The sequence below is a fragment of the Protopterus annectens genome, chromosome 2.part2 (genome assembly GCF_019279795.1).
Source record: "Protopterus annectens isolate FY-2018-M chromosome 2.part2, PAN1.0, whole genome shotgun sequence".
NCBI classification, from domain to species: Eukaryota; Metazoa; Chordata; order Ceratodontiformes; family Protopteridae; genus Protopterus; species Protopterus annectens.
In genome coordinates this window covers 969,156,796-969,175,853 of record NC_056730.1, presented here as the reverse complement: position 1 = coordinate 969,175,853, position 19,058 = coordinate 969,156,796, and positions in this window count along the sequence as shown.

Genomic DNA, 19,058 nt, shown 5'->3' with positions numbered 1-19,058 from the left:
TTTTAAAAAATCCATTCTAAGTGTCCATAACCTGTGACAAAAGGTTCATTTTCAACTACAAAACTTTCACTAGTACCCATAATTCCGTCACCCAGTTCCATACATTCTAAAAACACATCACCATCATAAATACTCAGGGTCATCAATTCGTCATCATCAGAAATACTGTTATTTATATTTAATTCAACAATTTGTTGTACTTCAAGACTGACATCATTCTGTTTAGTTTGAAAACATACCCTTAAGTGTAACTTGCGACAATATTTTTTAATGTCCAGTATTATGTCAGCAAGTGATGGAATTCTGGTGGGAACGAATTTCGCTCCCTTTAAGAGTACCTTTTTAACATCATGAGAAATAACAGTGTCAGATAAGTTAACAATTTTTAGTATACTATTTTCTCCTTCACCATCACTAAAGACAGCAGAATGATTACCAAAACGGCCATTTGCATCATTACTAACATTATTCACATCATGTCCAAGCACAAACTCTGTATCTAAATGTCCAAAACTTGCTTCAGGGCCGGGCATATGTTTTCCAACTATTACCTGTTGTTCTTCCCATGTTGCCTCTTTGGTCGCGCTGACTGCTGAACGGGCTGTTGTGTCCCCACACTGTTTTTTGAATGTGTAGAGTATATATGTTATCTGTCATGTCACCACAGTATTGAATACATAACCAATGTACAGGGTCGGCCTTAGGTCAAGTGGTGCCCTAGGCAAAAGGGCTCAACAGCGCCCCTCCCACACCACCTGGTGCCCCCCTCCTGGTCTAGTTACATCATCCAGTTTACTGGAAAAGCGCCCCTGCTACAGTGGTAACCTAGGCGGCCGCCTAGTTGGCCTATGCCTAAGGCTGGCTATGCAATGTATCTATGTTACCTATCCTGTCACCACACTACTGAATACGTAACTAATGTGTACACTATCTATCCTGCCACCACACTGCAGAATACGTAACCAATGTATATACTGTTACCTATCCTGTCGCCATACTACATAACATGTAACCAATGTATACACTGTTACCAATCCTATCGCCACACTACTGAATATGTATCCAATGTATACACTGTTACTTATCCTGTCACCAAAATATTGAATACATAACTAATGTATACACTGCTACCCATCTTGTTCCCACACAACTGAATACTTAACCAATGTATTCACTGTTACCTATCCAGGCACCACACTAGTAAATATATAACCAATGTGTACACTGTTACCTATCCTTTCACTGCACTACTGAATACTTAAACAATGTATACAATGTAACTTGTCCTGTCACCCCAATAAATGTATATACTTTTTCCTGTCCTGCCACCACAATAGTGAGTTCATAACCAATGTATGCAGTGTAACTTATCTTGTCACCACACTACTGAATACAAAGCAAATGTATAGACTGTTACCTATCCTGTCACCTCAGTACTGAATACATAACCAGTGTATACACTGTTACCTATCCTGTCACCACATTACTGAATACATGACCAATGTATACACTGTTACCTCTCCTGTCACCACAGTACTGAATACATGACCGATGTATACACTATTATTTATCCTGTCACCACACTACTGCATACATAACCAATGTATATACTGTTAGGTATCCTGTCACTACACTACTGAATACATAACCAATGTATTCACTGCTACCTATTTTGTCACTACACTACTGAATATGCAGCCAATGTATTCATTGTTACCTATCCTGTCACCACACCACTGAATACATAACCAATGTATATATGTTACCTATCCTGTCATCACACTACTGAATACATAGTGAATGTATACACTGTTACCTGTCCTGTCACCACACTACTGAATACGTAACCAATGTATACACTGTAACCTCCCTATCACCACACTACTAAATACATAACCAATGTATACATTGTTACCTATCCTGCCACCACAATACTGAACACATAACTAATGTGTGCACTGTTACCTATCCTGTCACCACACTACTGAATAGATAACCAGTCTATACACCATTACCTATCCTGTTGCTACACTACTGAAAATGTATCCAATGTATACACTGTTACCTATCATGTCAGCACACTACTGAATACAAAACCAATGTATACACTGTTGCCACTCCTGTCATCACATTACTGAATACATAACCAGTGAATACACTGTTACCTATCCTGTCACCACATTAGTGAATACATAACTAATGTATATACTGTTACCTATCCTGCCAGAAGACAACTGACTAAATAATCAGTGTATATAAGTTACCTTTCTGGTTACCACACTACTGAATACATAACCAATGTCTACACTGTTACCTGCCCTGTCACCATAGTACTGAATTCAAAAGCAATGTATACACTGTAACCTATCCTTTCACCACACTTCTGAATACATAACCAATGTATACACTGTTACTTATCCTGGCACTACTCTACTGAATACATAACCAATGCATACACCGTTATCTATCCTGTCTCCACACTACTGAATTCATAACTAATGTGGACACTGTTACCTATTCTGTCGCCACACTACTGAATAGATAATCAATGTATACACTGTACCTATCCTGTCAACACAATATTGAATGCATAAGCAGTGTATACTGTATTACCTATCCTGTTCCCACACTACTGAGTACATAACCAATGTACACACTGTTACCTATCCTGTCACCATACTAGTAAATAAATAACCAAGATGTACACTGTTTATCACTACTGAATACAGAACAAATGTATACACTGTAACTTGTACTATCACCACACTACTGAATTCATAAGCAAAGTATACACTTTTTTCTCTCCTGTCACCACTCTACCGAATATATAACAAATGTGTATATGTTACCTATCCTGTTACCACAGTCCTGAATACATAACCAATGTATATATGCTACCTATCCTGTCTCCACACTACTGAATACATAACCAGTGTTTACACTGTTACCTAACCTTTCCCCACACTACTGAATTCAAAACCAATGTCTACACTGTTACCTATCCTGTTCCCACTCTACTGAATATGTATCCAATGTATACACTGTTACCTATCCTGTCACCACACTGCTGCATGGATAGCCACTGTATACAGTGTTATCTATCCTGTCACCACACTACTGAATACATAACAAGTGTATATACTGTTACCTGTCCTGTCACTACACTACTAAATTCATAACCAATGTATATATTGTTACCTATCCTGTCACCACACTGCTGAACAGATAACCAGTGTATACACTATCCTGTTACCATATTACTGAATACATAACCAATGTATATACTGTTGCCTATCTTGTTACCCCACAACTGAATACATAACCAGTGTATATAAGTTACTTATCCTGTTATCACAATACTGAATAAGTATCCAGTGTATGCACTGTTATCTATCCTACCACCACACTACTGAATACATAACCAACGTATATATGTTACCTATCCTGTCATCACACTACTGAATACATAACTAATGTATATATGTTACCATTCCTGTCATCACACTACTGAATACATAACTGATGTATACACTGTTATATATCCTGTCATCACATTACTGAAAATATACCTAATGTATACACTGTTACTTGTCCTACCACCACTCTACTGAATACGTATCCAATGTATTCACTGTTACCTATCCTGTCACCACACTACTGAATACATAACCAGTGTATATATATATGTTACCTATCCTGTCATCATACTACTGAATACCTAACTAATGTATACACTGTTACCTGTCCTGCCACCACACTACTGAATATGTATCCAGTGTATACACTGTTACCTATCATGGCACCACACTACAGAATACATAACCTGTGTATACAGTGTTACCTATCCTGTCACCACACTACTGAATATATAACCAATGCATACACTGTAACCTACCCTGTCACCACACTACTAAATACATGACCAATATGTAGATTGTTACCTATCCTGTCACCACACTACTGAATACTTATCCAGTGTATACACTGTTACCTATCTTGTCACCACACAACTAAATACATAACCAGTGTATATAATATACCTATCCTTTTACCACACTACTGACTACATAACCAATGTATACACAGTTACCTATCCTGTCACCACAATATTGAATGCATAACCAATGTATGCTCTCTCACCACACTACTGAATACATAACCAATGTATACACTGTTACCTGTCCTGTCACCATCCTACTGAATTCAAAAACAATGAATGCACTATAACCTATTCTGTCACCACACTTCTGAATACATAACCAATGTATACACTGTTACTGATCCTGTCACCACACTACTGAATACATAACCAATGTATACACTGTTACTTATCCTGTCACCACTCTACTGAATACATAACCAATGTATATACTTTACCTCTTCTGTCACCACACTACTAAATACATAACCAATATATATATATGTTACCTATCCTGTCTCCACACTACTCAATACATAAGCAATGTATACATTGTATACATTGTTACCTATCCTGTCACCACATTATATGAATTATAATTATTATTTATTATAATATAAATATAATTATATTACATGAATATGCAAGCAATGTATATACTGTTGCGTATCCTGCCAGTACACTACTGAATACATAACCAATGTATACACATTTACCTCTCCTGTCTCCACACTACTGAATACATAACCAATGCATACAGTGTTGCCTGTTCTGTCACCACACTACTGAATACATGGGAATATTACTGCATGCTGTTACAACTAATTTGGAATGCTGTTGTCTATGTTGTAATTAAACACACCTAATCACAGAACGTATGGGAAGGCCGGTCCCAGAGGACCCACCTGTTCCTCCTCAGCTGGTGATTGCACCTGGCACCAGCAGGTCCGGTGCCCAGACCGGGCTCCCCTCCTCCGTTGGTCCTGTGCCACCTTCAGGTGGAAGTGCTGCAGGTGATGGGGCTTGTCCCCCCCATGCAAGCGTGGGCGGAGAAGGGCCACCTGTCACCCTCCAAAGGGTCCAGGTTGTGCTGCGTAGGGAGATCCAGCATTCAGTCGCTGATCCCCTATGCCAGCTCGAGGCGAGAGTGGCACGACTCACGGGTGAGCCTGCCCCTCCTACACAGCCCCCACCACTGCCACCCTCGGAGCTGTGAAGATGCAGTGGTGACTGCCCATGGGTGGGGATTTCAGTTCCACTGTTACTATCTGTGGGCTCATGGGCTTGCGATTTCCAAACATCCGTCTCCATCAATTGTGTTCACCCACCCCGTGTGTCATACTCCACCCCTGTATGCATCTTCTTTGTCTTGTCTGTTTACCTCCCTAACCTACCTCCCCAAATATACCTACTTCCTCTACCTCACATTCCACTCTCACCTGAAAAAAAAAAACAAAAAATTTTATTTTATTTATTTATTTATTTATTTTATTTTATTTTACATTTGTTGACCGGGCTAGTCTGGCTGGATACATGGCCATTTTCAGCAGAGGCCCGAGGAGAAAAGCTCCACTATAACTGGTACATTACATAAAAAAACATTACTGTACGATACAACTTATAAGGATTGATGAACTAATTGAATGTAGGATATTAAAAATACAGAAAACATATTTACAGAATTGTACAGTTCTTGAATTACATCATTTTTTACAGAATATGTATAATACTTAAAATACTAAATACTGAGTAGAAATTCCTAATCACATGTTATTAGGAGAAGCAGGAGTAGTAAGTTTTGAAAAGAAAGGAAGAAAGAGGTAGCACATACAAAGGTCTATACTATATAGTATTGACAGCTAAGATAATACATTTGTGCCAGGGCACCAGTTCTAGGAAATAGAATTGCATGGCAGGGAGCAAAGTGTGAGTGTAAGTGAGAGGGTAGATGACAGGATCCAGAGGTGTATTGAGTAAAGAGAAAAGATGTTATAGGAAAAGTAATATCTAAGTGGATGTAAGGTGAGCTATAGAGGAGGAGTGATACAAGTAGTAGAGACAAGCAGAGAAAGTAGAGGAGGGAGTTGTAAAGAGAGTTGGGCAGTAAAGTCAGTCAGGATTAGAACAAGGGCATAGCCAGTTGGATTTGAAATGGTGCCTTAGTTGTTTTTTGAAAAGTTTTGATGAGCCTAGGGAGGTCAGTTCTATGGGTAGTTTATTCCAGTAAGAGCCAACAACATTTGTAAACAAGGAGTCACCAGCTTTATTGTGTGATTTGAGAGTAGTGACTAGCAGTTTGTTTGCTGAGCGGAGGGAAGTAAGATTCTTGTAGGGGGTGACAAGGTTATTAAGTATTGGTGTATTATTAGGGTAATGGAGAATTTTATAGGTGATAACTAACTGGTGGAGGAGAATTAGATTTTGAAGTTCAAGCCAGCTGAGTTTTTTGAGATTATCACAATGATGGGTACGAAATGGGGAACCTGTGGCAAATCTGGCAATGTTATGGTAGGTTGTGGCAAGTTTCTGAAGGTTTGATTTTGAAAGGTTGATAAAGGATGGGAGGCATACAGTAATGTAGAGATGAGATGTGTTTGGGCTAGAGACACCCTGCTAGTTGGTGTAAGAAAGGGCTTAAGTCTATAGAGGGCACCTATCTTTTTATTTACAGCTTTGATGGTTAGGTTAATGTGGGAATCAAAGTTCAGTTGATTATCTATTGTAAAACCTAGCAGTTTAGTTGAAAGGTCAGGTGTGATGATAGTGCCATTATCAGAAACAATAGAGAAGGAGAAGGGGGTAGACTTAAGGGTAGGTGAGAAAAGTAATAATTTGTTTTTTTTGGGATTGAGGAGGAGACAGATATGTTGGAACCATTTTTCTGCTGCTGTAAAGACTTTTTGGGAAGAAGAATGGAGTTCAGATGGAGATCCAGCAGAGCAGATGAGAGTTGAATCGTCTGCATACTGAATACATGTGGATGTTGGGAGTGAAATAGATAGGTTATTGATAAATATGGAGAAAAGAAGGGGACCTAGGATGGATCCTTGAGGGACACCGATAGTGACTGGGAGCTGAGAAGATAGCTGGCTGGCCCAAAGCACAGCTTGTTTTCTATCCTTCAAGTAAGAGTCAAACCAGTGCAATGCCATAGAGTCAAGTGAGAGAGATTTTAAAGTGTGTAGCAGAAGTTGATGATTCACCATATCAAAGGCTTTAGACAGGTTAGAAATAAAGCAGAGGAGAAAAGGTTGTTATTGCGATTTTTGTTGATATTGTCTGTGAAGGAGAGAAGAGCAGTAGAAGTGCTATGGAAAGGTCTAAAGCCGTGTTGGGAGTCTGCTAGTAGGCTATTATGTAAGAGATGATTTAAAAGTTGTTGGTGTATACAACGTTCCATAATTTTAGATAGAGGTGATAGAAGGGCTATGGGACGGAAACCGTAAGCTCATTAGTGTTTCCTCCTTTATGCAGAGGAATGATGTGGAGACCTTCCAGAGGGAAGGAATAGTAGATTCGGTTATTGTTCTATTAATTAAGATGGAGACTGGGTATGCTAGTTCTGCTGCTGCTAGTTGTAGATATTCGGCTGGTAGTTGGTCAGCTGATGGAGTGCATGGTTTCAGCTTTGAGAGTAATTTACATATGTAGGTAGTGGAGACTGTCTTAAATTTTAGTGTGGGGGTATCTATTCGAGGAGAAGTCTTTTGAGGGAAGTGGGGGGAGCCATTGTGTTTGCTAGTGAGGTGACTGTTTCAGAGAAAAAGTTGTTGAATGTATTGGCAATTATGTTGGGAGGGGTTTGAGCTAGGTTAGTTGGAGTAGGTGTTTTGGTATTCCCTGGATGGAGCAATTTGTTGATTCCTGACCAGAATTTCTTAGGACTAAGATTTTGGTTTTGCTGATATTGAAGGTAGTAATTGTTTATCAAGATAGGTGAGTTTTTTGTGCTGTTTCTAAGTTGTTTGAAGTTTTGATGGTCAGTTTGGTTTTTGTTGTTCTCCATTTTGACCATAGTTTGTTCCTTAATAGCATGGTTTGCTTGGTTTCTTTAGAAAGCCAAGGGGCTGCTTTGGATCCTATTCTGATTAAGCGAGAGGCGTGATGGTCAAGGATATTGAGAAATGTGTTGTTGAATAGGGTAACAGCTTCATCTAGGGGGAGGTATTTTAGAGCTGACCAGTTGTATTCTTTGAGTTCATTTCGGAAAGAAGGAAGGTTAAAGTTTTTTGCTACGTATAGTACGATAGCTAGCCTGTTTGAAATTGTTATTTTTTTGTTTAGTGATGTAGGTGAGGAGATGGTCGCTGATTTTGTCTGGGAGTGTTCCTGTTTTATATAAGAGGTGATTATTGTTGACTAATATCCAGTCCAGGATGGCTTGTTTATTGGTCGTTTTGTTAATTCTAGTTGGGGAGTTTATGGTTTGTTGAAAATTGAAGAGGTTAAGGTGAGAGGTGGGTTTTGGTGTTATGCAGGAGTTCCAATCAATATTAAAGTCTCCTAGTATTATGGTTTCCTGAGGAAAGTTTCCGGAGAGCCAGCTAAGAATGTTTTCAAGTGTATTTAAGTTGTTGCCAGGGGGGATATAGGAACATATTATATAGATGGCTTTGCTTTTATTTATTTGGAATTTGCTGAAAAGTATTTCAGCATTTGCAGGTAAGGGAGGCAGGAGTCGATTGAGGACACCTGTAGTTCAGATTTATAGAGTAAGGCAACTCCTCCACCCTTTTGTTTAGGCGATCCTGCCTTAAAATGTTATATCCAGGTGGGGTAATTTCATTGTCTTTGGTCCCTGGTTTAAGCCAGGTTTCAGTAAGACAGAGGATATCAAATGCGAGAGGTCAATTAAAGCATGCAGTTGTGTGATTTTGTTGTTAATGCTTCGAATGTTTAGGTGTGCTATTGTAAGTGAGTTAGGAGAGAAAGGAGTACTAAAGTGGTTGGTAGTTTGGTTAGTGAGGGAGTGGTTGATGGGATTATTAGGCCCAGGGTTGGCATGAATGTCCCGTGTAACAGTAGGAGTGTTAGTGGGAGTGGACATGCTTTAGAGTTTTAAGGGTATAATTAGATAGTACTTTTTGTTGTGAGATATCTGTTATGAAGTATTCTGTGATAGTGAGGGGTAAGGAAAGGACAGGTAGACAGGAGGTTAGTAAAGGTTTGTTCAGATTTAGGTAGAACAGTGGTAGTGTGTTTAGATAGCTTAGGAGATTTGTTGAGTGTGAGATACTCGTAGGAAGTGAGGGTGTAGTAGAAAAGAAGGATGTTAAGTAGTAGCAGTGAGAAAGGTAGTTTAAGAGTGAAAGGCATATTAAGTTAGTTGTGCTTAATTGGGTTGGAACTTAGTTGAAAGTGGGATGGTAGGGGATGGGTGTGGCTGTAATAAGTAATAGAGAGTTAGTAGGTAGGAATGAAGCTGGAAATGTGATTGGAGGTGAGAATATTGGGGGAGTGGCTAGGCGGGTATAAGTCTAGGGTCACTGGGGGTGGGTGGGAATTGGGGGTAGGGTAGGGGAGCGGAGTGAGCCCGTAGGGCGAACGGAGCGGGAAGAGCCCAGAGAAGGAAGAAGAAGTGGTGGAAGTCAATCAGTAGAGAGAGAAAGGCAGAAGGTAAGTTTGCTGAGATGTGTGGTAGGTTAAGAGAGTGTCAGAGAAGTAGAGTTGTGGGTATGGAGATGGAAGAATGACAGTAGGAGAAGATAATAGGTTGTGAGAAGGGATTGAGATGGGTGTTTGCTGAGAGGAAGACAAACTGTGGAAAGGTAGTCCAGTGAGAGATAGTAGGGGAGAGGGGAGCAGTGGAACTAGGTAGGTGAGATGAGGAGGAGAGTGGCAGGAGAAGCAGGGACAGTAGGGAGGTAGAGGAGCACCACCTACTGGGCAGTTAGTTAGAAGCAACACACTCTTAATATTCAGTAAAGGGGAGGCAGCTTATTGTGAGACAGTAAAAGTGTAGAAATAGATAGGGAGGGTAGGTCAAAAGACACCAAAAGGGGTGGATAAGGGGAGGTTTGGCTGCAGGCTAACCTGGCAGGGAGGCACACTGTGACCTACTAGTAGGTATCTACTACTTGAAAGTTTTACAAGGTTGGGAATAACACATACTTCCAAGACAAGTTCCTTGCTGGGAGAAGAAGGGAGTCAAAATTGTTTTAAGAATGTCCTTGGTTGAGGTTTCTTTAGTGTGGCCTTCCAGTAGGGAGCAATTCAGTAGGGTAAAGCAGCATGGGCTGGATCACAAGCTGGAAAATGCACAGGAGAGAGAGATAAAAACAAATTATGTGATTGAGTGAAATGTTATGTAGCAGGCAGACAACAGTCAAGTGTGCACAAGCATACAGTAATAACAGTACTAGATATTTTCTAAGTAGAAAGCAGAGATGAAAGAATGATTGATTGTATCAAATATGATAAACTCTATAATATTCCAGGTATTACTACATAGAATGTAACTAGTTATAACATAGGTTAGCAATTAATGAGTAGGATAATGTAGCAATAGTGAGCAGAATGCAAAAAAAAACTCTACCAAGTTCAAATGCATCTCAAACACAGGTTTTCACATAGTTAACATCCAAATGTCACTTTAAAAGGTTGCACAGGTCTACTAAATAATGAATTTAGATAAAGCAGCAAAGAGGACTTAGGTTAGGAGTCTATCAAGATATAAAACAGGAGTTGGGGAAAATAAAACGCCCCACAGAGCAATTTACAGGGACAGTGAGCAAACCCTAGGTAGCTGAGCAGTAATCAATGCATTCTATTAGGTTACAGTAATGTTGAAATTACATCTAGCATCAGCTCAGTTTAATGAGTTAGACTTGTAAATAAAAGTTATCACTGTTTAAGTATCAGCTGTGCATATTGCACTATCATAAACTTTGTTTAAATGCTAGGTAATAGGAACAGTGGAGTGTAGACTGTTGTCGTTAAAATTAAACAAACATAACAAATACAACAACGAGATATAGCTGTTAAGGTAACACACTAGAAATCAAATTAAGTAAGGTAACAAGCTCCTAACGGCTGAACGAAAAGCTCCACTAGCAGAGCGCTCTATGAATTCAGCGTCTGCAGCCGGTATGCAATCGTGGCCGACCGACAAATAATACACTTAGTAATAATACAACCAAAATAAATGAGAGTAAGAAAAAAGGTCCCAATGGCTAAATAAAGGCTCCGTAAAGCTATCGCTCTATACAATTAGCATTTGTAGCCAGTGAGCGAGATTATCCGAAATGCCCAACTAAGAAAATCACAACAACATGTAACTCACAATGAAGGTATGAAAAAAAGCTCCCAAAGGCTAAATATAGGCTCCGCAATGCTAGCGTTCTATATAATCAGCGTGGTGAGCTAGATTATCCAAATAACAAATAGCATCAGTCTCAATTATATGCTAACATAAAAATGAAAGTAAGAAATGCAAGCTTTAACGGCTGAGTATAGACTCCGCAAGCAGAGCGCTTCAATGTTATCAGCGTCTGTAGCCGGTGAGCAAGCTTAGCCAAACGAAAGTAAAAACAGAAAACAGCTGTGAGATAGTCACCACGTGCAAACGCTAAGCTAAGATAGGCGTTTCTAGCTGGAGAGAAAAATATACGCACTTCACTTTAACAAAAGCAAAACAGGTGAAACAGGCAAACATTACATTCTGCTGTTAGACTGTATTCAGCATAAATAAATAAATACACTTACCGTAGGACACAGCGAAACGCTAAGAGCCAGGGAATGCACAACAGCCAGTAGGGGGGTTAGTGGAATAAAGATGGCGCCTCCTTGAATGAGGTAGCTATATAGAGTGGGGGGGGAAAGTTAGGCAAGAGGGGGAAGGGGTGAGAGGATAGAAAAGGAGGAGAGTACATACGAGTCCAGCTACAGAGTAGTGGCTGAGAGTAACAATGCTACAAGAGAGACAGTTCTGGAGTAAAGGTAGCAGTATGTAGTGAGAGTGGAGTAAGGAAGCTAGGATCAGAAGAGGGAAAAATAGTATGTTAAAAGGAAGGGATCGGTGGTAGGTGAGAGACAAGAGCCCAGAGAAGGAAGAAGAAGTGGTGGAAGTCAATCAGTAGAGAGAGAAAGGGCAGAAGGTAAGTTTGCTGAGATGTGTGGTAGGTTAAGAGAGTGTCAGAGAAGTAGAGTTGTGGGTATGGAGATGGAAGAATGACAGTAGGAGAAGATAATAGGTTGTGAGAAGGGATTGAGATGGGTGTTTGCTGAGAGGAAGACAAACTGTGGAAAGGTAGTCCAGTGAGAGATAGTAGGGGAGAGGGGAGCAGTGGAACTAGGTAGGTGAGATGAGGAGGAGAGTGGCAGGAGAAGCAGGGACAGTAGGGAGGTAGAGGAGCACCACCTAGTGGGCAGTTAGTTAGAAGCAACACACTCTTAATATTCAGTAAGGGGGAGGCAGCTTATTGTGAGACAGTAAAAGTGTAGAAATAGATAGGGAGGGTAGGTCAAAAGACACCAAAAGGGGTGGATAAGGGGAGGTTTGGCTGCAGGCTAACCTGGCAGGGAGGCACACTGTGACCTACTAGTAGGTATCTACTACTTGAAAGTTTTACAAGGTTGGGAATAACACATACTTCCAAGACAAGTTCCTTGCTGGGAGAAGAAGGGAGTCAAAATTGTTTTAAGAATGTCCTTGGTTGAGGTTTCTTTAGTGTGGCCTTCCAGTAGGGAGCAATTCAGTAGGGTAAAGCAGCATGGGCTGGATCACAAGCTGGAAAATGCACAGGAGAGAGAGATAAAAACAAATTATGTGATTGAGTGAAATGTTATGTAGCAGGCAGACAACAGTCAAGTGTGCACAAGCATACAGTAATAACAGTACTAGATATTTTCTAAGTAGAAAGCAGAGATGAAAGAATGATTGATTGTATCAAATATGATAAACTCTATAATATTCCAGGTATTACTACATAGAATGTAACTAGTTATAACATAGGTTAGCAATTAATGAGTAGGATAATGTAGCAATAGTGAGCAGAATGCAAAAAAAAACTCTACCAAGTTCAAATGCATCTCAAACACAGGTTTTCACATAGTTAACATCCAAATGTCACTTTAAAAGGTTGCACAGGTCTACTAAATAATGAATTTAGATAAAGCAGCAAAGAGGACTTAGGTTAGGAGTCTATCAAGATATAAAACAGGAGTTGGGGAAAATAAAACGTCCCACAGAGCAATTTACAGGGACAGTGAGCAAACCCTAGGTAGCTGAGCAGTAATCAATGCATTCTATTAGGTTACAGTAATGTTGAAATTACATCTAGCATCAGCTCAGTTTAATGAGTTAGACTTGTAAATAAAAGTTATCACTGTTTAAGTATCAGCTGTGCATATTGCACTATCATAAACTTTGTTTAAATGCTAGGTAATAGGAACAGTGGAGTGTAGACTGTTGTCGTTAAAATTAAACAAACATAACAAATACAACAACGAGATATAGCTGTTAAGGTAACACACTAGAAATCAAATTAAGTAAGGTAACAAGCTCCTAACGGCTGAACGAGAAGCTCCACTAGCAGAGCTCTATGAATTCAGCGTCTGCAGCCGGTATGCAATCGTGGCCGACCGACAAATAATACACTTAGTAATAATACAACCAAAATAAATGAGAGTAAGAAAAAAGGTCCCAATGGCTAAATAGAGGCTCCGTAAAGCTATCGCTCTATACAATTAGCAATTGTAGCCAGTGAGCGAGATTATCCGAAATGCCCAACTAAGAAAATCACAACAACATGTAACTCACAATGAAGGTATGAAAAAAAGCTCCCAAAGGCTAAATATAGGCTCCGCAATGCTAGCGTTCTATATAATCAGCGTATGTAGCCGGTGAGCTAGATTATCCAAATAACAAATAGCATCAGTCTCAATTATATGCTAACATAAAAATGAATGTAAGAAATGCAAGCTTTAACGGCTGAGTATAGACTCCGCAAGCAGAGCGCTTCAATGTTATCAGCGTCTGTAGCCGGTGAGCAAGCTTAGCCAAACGAAAGTAAAAACAGAAAACAGCTGTGAGATAGTCACCACGTGCAAACGCTAAGCTAAGATAGGCGTTTCTAGCTGGAGAGAAAAATATACGCACTTCACTTTAACAAAAGCAAAAGGTGATACAGGCAACATTACATTCTGCTGTTAGACTGTATTCAGCATAAATAAATAAATACACTTACCGAGGACACAGCGACACGCTAAGAGCCAGGAATGCACAACAGCCAGTAGGGGGTTAGTGGAATAAAGATGGCGCCTCCTTGAATGAGGTAGCTATATAGAGTGGGCGGAAGTTAGGCAAGAGGGAAGGGGTGAGAGGATAGAAAAGGAGGAGTACATACCGAGTCCAGCTACAGAGTAGTGGCTGAGAGTAACAATGCTACAAGAGAGACAGTTCTGGAGTAAAAAGGTAGCAGAATGTAGTGAGAGTGGAGTAAGGAAGCTAGGATCAGAAGAGGGAAAAATAGTATGTTAAAAGGAAGGGATCGGTGGTAGGTGAGAGACAAGAGCCCAGAGAAGGAAGAAGAAGTGGTGGAAGTCAATCAGTAGAGAGAGAAAGGGCAGAAGGTAAGTTTGCTGAGATGTGTGGTAGGTTAAGAGAGTGTCAGAGAAGTAGAGTTGTGGGTATGGAGATGGAAGAATGACAGTAGGAGAAGATAATAGGTTGTGAGAAGGGATTGAGATGGGTGTTTGCTGAGAGGAAGACAAACTGTGGAAAGGTAGTCCAGTGAGAGATAGTAGGAGAGGGGAGCAGTGGAACTAGGTAGGTGAGATGAGGAGGAGAGTGGCAGGAGAAGCAGGGACAGTAGGGAGGTAGAGGAGCACCACCTAGTGGGCAGTTAGTTAGAAGCAACACACTCTTAATATTCAGTAAGGGGAGGCAGCTTATTGTGAGACAGTAAAAGTGTAGAAATAGATAGGGAGGGTAGGTCAAAAGACACCAAAAGGGGTGGATAAGGGAGGTTTGGCTGCAGGCTAACCTGGCAGGGAGGCACACTGTGACCTACTAGTAGGTATCTACTACTTGAAAGTTTTACAAGGTTGGGAATAACACATACTTCCAAGACAAGTTCCTTGCTGGGAGAAGAAGGAGTCAAAATTGTTTTAAGAATGTCCTTGGTTGAGGTTTCTTTAGTGTGGCCTTCCAGTAGGGAGCAATTCAGTAGGGTAAAGCAGCATGGGCTGGATCACAAGTTCCAAGACAAGTTCCTTGCTGGGAGAAGAAGGAGTCAAAATTGTTTTAAGAATGTCCTTGGTTGAGGTTTCTTTAGTGTGGCCTTCCAGTAGGGAGCAATTCAGTAGGGTAAAGCAGCATGGGCTGGATCACAAGTTCCAAGACAAGTTCCTTGCTGGGAGAAGAAGGGAGTCAAAATTGTTTTAAGAATGTCCTTGGTTGAGGTTTCTTTAGTGTGGCCTTCCAGTAGGGAGCAATTCAGTAGGGTAAAGCAGCATGGGCTGGATCACAAGCGTAGGACACAGCGACACGCTAAGAGCCAGGGAATGCACAACAGCCAGTAGGGGGGTTAGTGGAAAAGGGCAATCTGTTCCCACAAAAAATTACGCCCCATACATAGCTGCCCATTTTGCACACATGTCCGCTAGACATGTAAACTGATAATTATAATTGGCAGTACAACATACTTTGTTGTCCTCACCCCTCTCTCAAGGGTGGAAGGTTTCAAATTTCACTCCAAATATCTAACATATGCACAGCTGTTGCTGGTAAAGAAATGGGCAGCTATGGACCTTCCCTACACCCATCCTGCACATCCCGAGCTGGTTTCCCTACTGTCTTTCCATCTTTGTGCCCCCTTTTTCACCACTTTCCTATCTCCCCATTTTCTTTTCTTTCAAAGAAATTAGCATGTGGGTTAGCGGGAGTAAGCACTTTTAAGCAGTAGTTAGCGGGTTTGAGTGAGTGTACACATGTGTGCACTTAGCTAAGCATCAATAAGCATCGTGCAAACTCACGCAAACCCGCTTACAACTGCTTAAAACTGCCTTAGTCACTCTGTATGTCTGGGCCCTTGTTCTGCTCAGCAGCAAAATAAAACGCCTCTGTCAGTCTCAAACCCCAGACCTTGGACACACTAGACTGCATGAAGTACCACTAAGCCACAGCAGACATACAATAACTTGGTACTGAAATAAATATATCATGCAAAACAATGAGTGAATGTAAAGGAAAAATAGGAAGGCCATAACACAAAGCTTGTTCTGTGGATATTTACCAGCAATTGCTGTGGAATTGCATTACATGACTGTGATAAGAGAAGCAGCCATTCTAGCAGCAAATAATGTTATAGAGGCACTTTACAACCCCCACACAGTATCATAGCAGGACAAACACTGGCATATCTGATTAGGGCAGAGGCCATACTTCCTAACTGTGACTACATTTCAGGGATGTCCCTGATTGTGAAACATATTTTAGCTGTGTCCCTCTGAATCCCACTGAAAAGTACTGACATTAGTCAGAAAGGTGGGGTATTAAACAATGAATAATGACAACAATAACAGTAGACACGGCTTGTACTTCATAAAAGGTGTACTAATCCATATGCACTGCTTCACTCAAGTCTACACTTACTGTCTCTATTATTTGGAAGGTGTACGTCACATTTAACTACCTATCCTTGACTCCATGCAAATATGTATCTGAGTGTTTCATAGGCCTGGCAGAGGCACAAACACGCAGGCATATTAGCTTTTCTGCTGTTACACACTCTGCAAATAGCTTTGGGAGGACTTCCACAAGCATACCCTTATGTAGGAGTACAACTCAGAAATACCAAAGGATGTAGCCATGTACTGGTAGCAACTGACTGTTACAATGCCTTTGTACCAGTGCTGAAAACACCTGTGGGTTGCACAGACAAAGAATAACAGGCTAACATCTGGCTACCATCTGGATAGGTTCACAGTTGGGAACTATGCAGACAGACCACCTGCCTTGATAAACTAACAGGTACACACCAATCCTTTAAGTCCAGTAAGATAACACTCACACAATAATACATAATGCTCTCTGTATGTCTGCATCCCCCCCCCAAATTTTAAATATACGTGTGTGTTTATGGTCTACCAGGGATGTAGGTAGGCATACTCAGTACTGGAATTGTCCAGTTTTCCTGAGAATACTGTGCTAATGTCAACAATAAAAAACACAAACCCTGCAGAAGTTAGTACATCAATATGCACAGTATAACAGTTCACAAACAGTTTATGTGCCAAAAGAATGTTGTGTCTTTCGGCTTTTCCCGGTTAGGGGTCGCCACAGTGGAACTCCGGTCCGCTAATGATTTTTATGTGCCGAGTTGCCAGCTCTGACACACAACCTTCAACGAAGGTACGCCCATTCAAGTATGTCTCCACACAGAAAACGCTCTAGCTGAGAATTGAACAGGACAACGTCATACTGTGAGGCGACAACGCTACCGCAGCACCACCACTGCAGTTGCTCTCAATAACTACTTTTGTAGGGTAGTTAATTATATAAGTAGAAAAGAAACTACATACTCACATATGTCTTGTGTAAGCATTTGTAGGGGTGAGTTAAACTCTACACTATTAGCTCTGTACTGGAAGTGGCAACAGTCAGGTCTGAGTACAACATGTACATCACTGTCTACACCTCTAGCTTCAGATATAAGAAGTATACCAACCTTCTGACTTAAACAACAGTGCCCACAGCAAACAAGCATGGACCCCACTCTGGAAATCTGAAAGCGCTATGCCTACATAACATAGCAATTTATAGCATTGGGTTGCTATGACAGTGAGTACTGCAATTACCACACAACAGGCTGTATGCATTTACCAAATGCTGGGCACCAATTGGTGCAGAGGGCATCACATGCACATGTGCAGATACCTATAAAAGCAGACTGTACTTGCTATCCCCACATGCAATCATTACATTGCACGTGTTATAGCATCTGTAAGCCTGGAGAGGAGTAAAAAAAAATTATTACTTTATAATACAAAAATTTAATTAAGTAAAACAAATTTACTGAATTACTAACCCAAAATATTAATTAAGTAAAAAAAAAACTTAAGTAATAACCAAAGAAAATTAAATAAAAGCAAACTTTACTTAATTAATACCAAAAAAAAAATTGTCAAAACATACGCAGACGGACCTGAAAGTGACAAACAGGTATGTAACAGATATGTGGTTACCGGCAAGTAGTAGATGTTTATGAAGAGTACTGTAAATACTTTGAAACATGCATATGTGGCGGCAGTAGGTATGTATGCACTGATGCCATGCATGACTACTGCCATGGACAAATTAGTGTGTAGCTGTATGCAGTGGGACATAACTGTGACATATGTAGTTCAGCATGAAATGTCAAACATCTGATCATGTCATCTATGTTCTGTACAGTACTGTGTATAATGGATGTTTGGGGGAGTAGTGCAAACAGCTATATAAACCTGGATGTGACAGAGTAACACATGCATGATAGTCATATAATGTGTAGCTTAGCATTGGCAACTGCTGTACCAGGCTAGTATAGTAATGTAGCATTAGCAGCTATAAATACTCCCTGTAATATTACTGTTATGCACATATGTGACAACTGTTCATGTTGTAGCAAGGCCCAACAGGTCATCCATGAGGTCTACGGACTTACAACAGTGTGGACCTTGTGTGTGTATGGCACACACATATGGAGAGATATTTATGTGTCAGATATATTAGCATCTAAACATGTGCAATGAGCAAGGGACATACTGCAACTGTTTGTGAAAGGTGAACATATATATGTTGGTGAAGGTTGTTATGTGCATATTTTTATGTAGGTTGTTGAGTGTGGCAAACAAGACAGCATACAGTGCTGGTATATGACATGTGGTGTTTAAATGCTTTGGGTATGATTTGTTAGGTTTTAGGTCTTCCAGACAGGGAGTCCTGCTAAAGATACATGGGCTGAGAATACCTTCAATGCATTCTGCACAAGACTGTGCAATATTATTACATAACTGTATCCCTCTCAACCTTTGCATAATTGATATGCCCACCATGAAAGTTGGACTGTATATGAGCCTATATGTAAATCTATATGTACACCAATGAATGTTTATATGTACGCTCAAGCTCAATGTTGTAAATGTATTGCCATCCCTT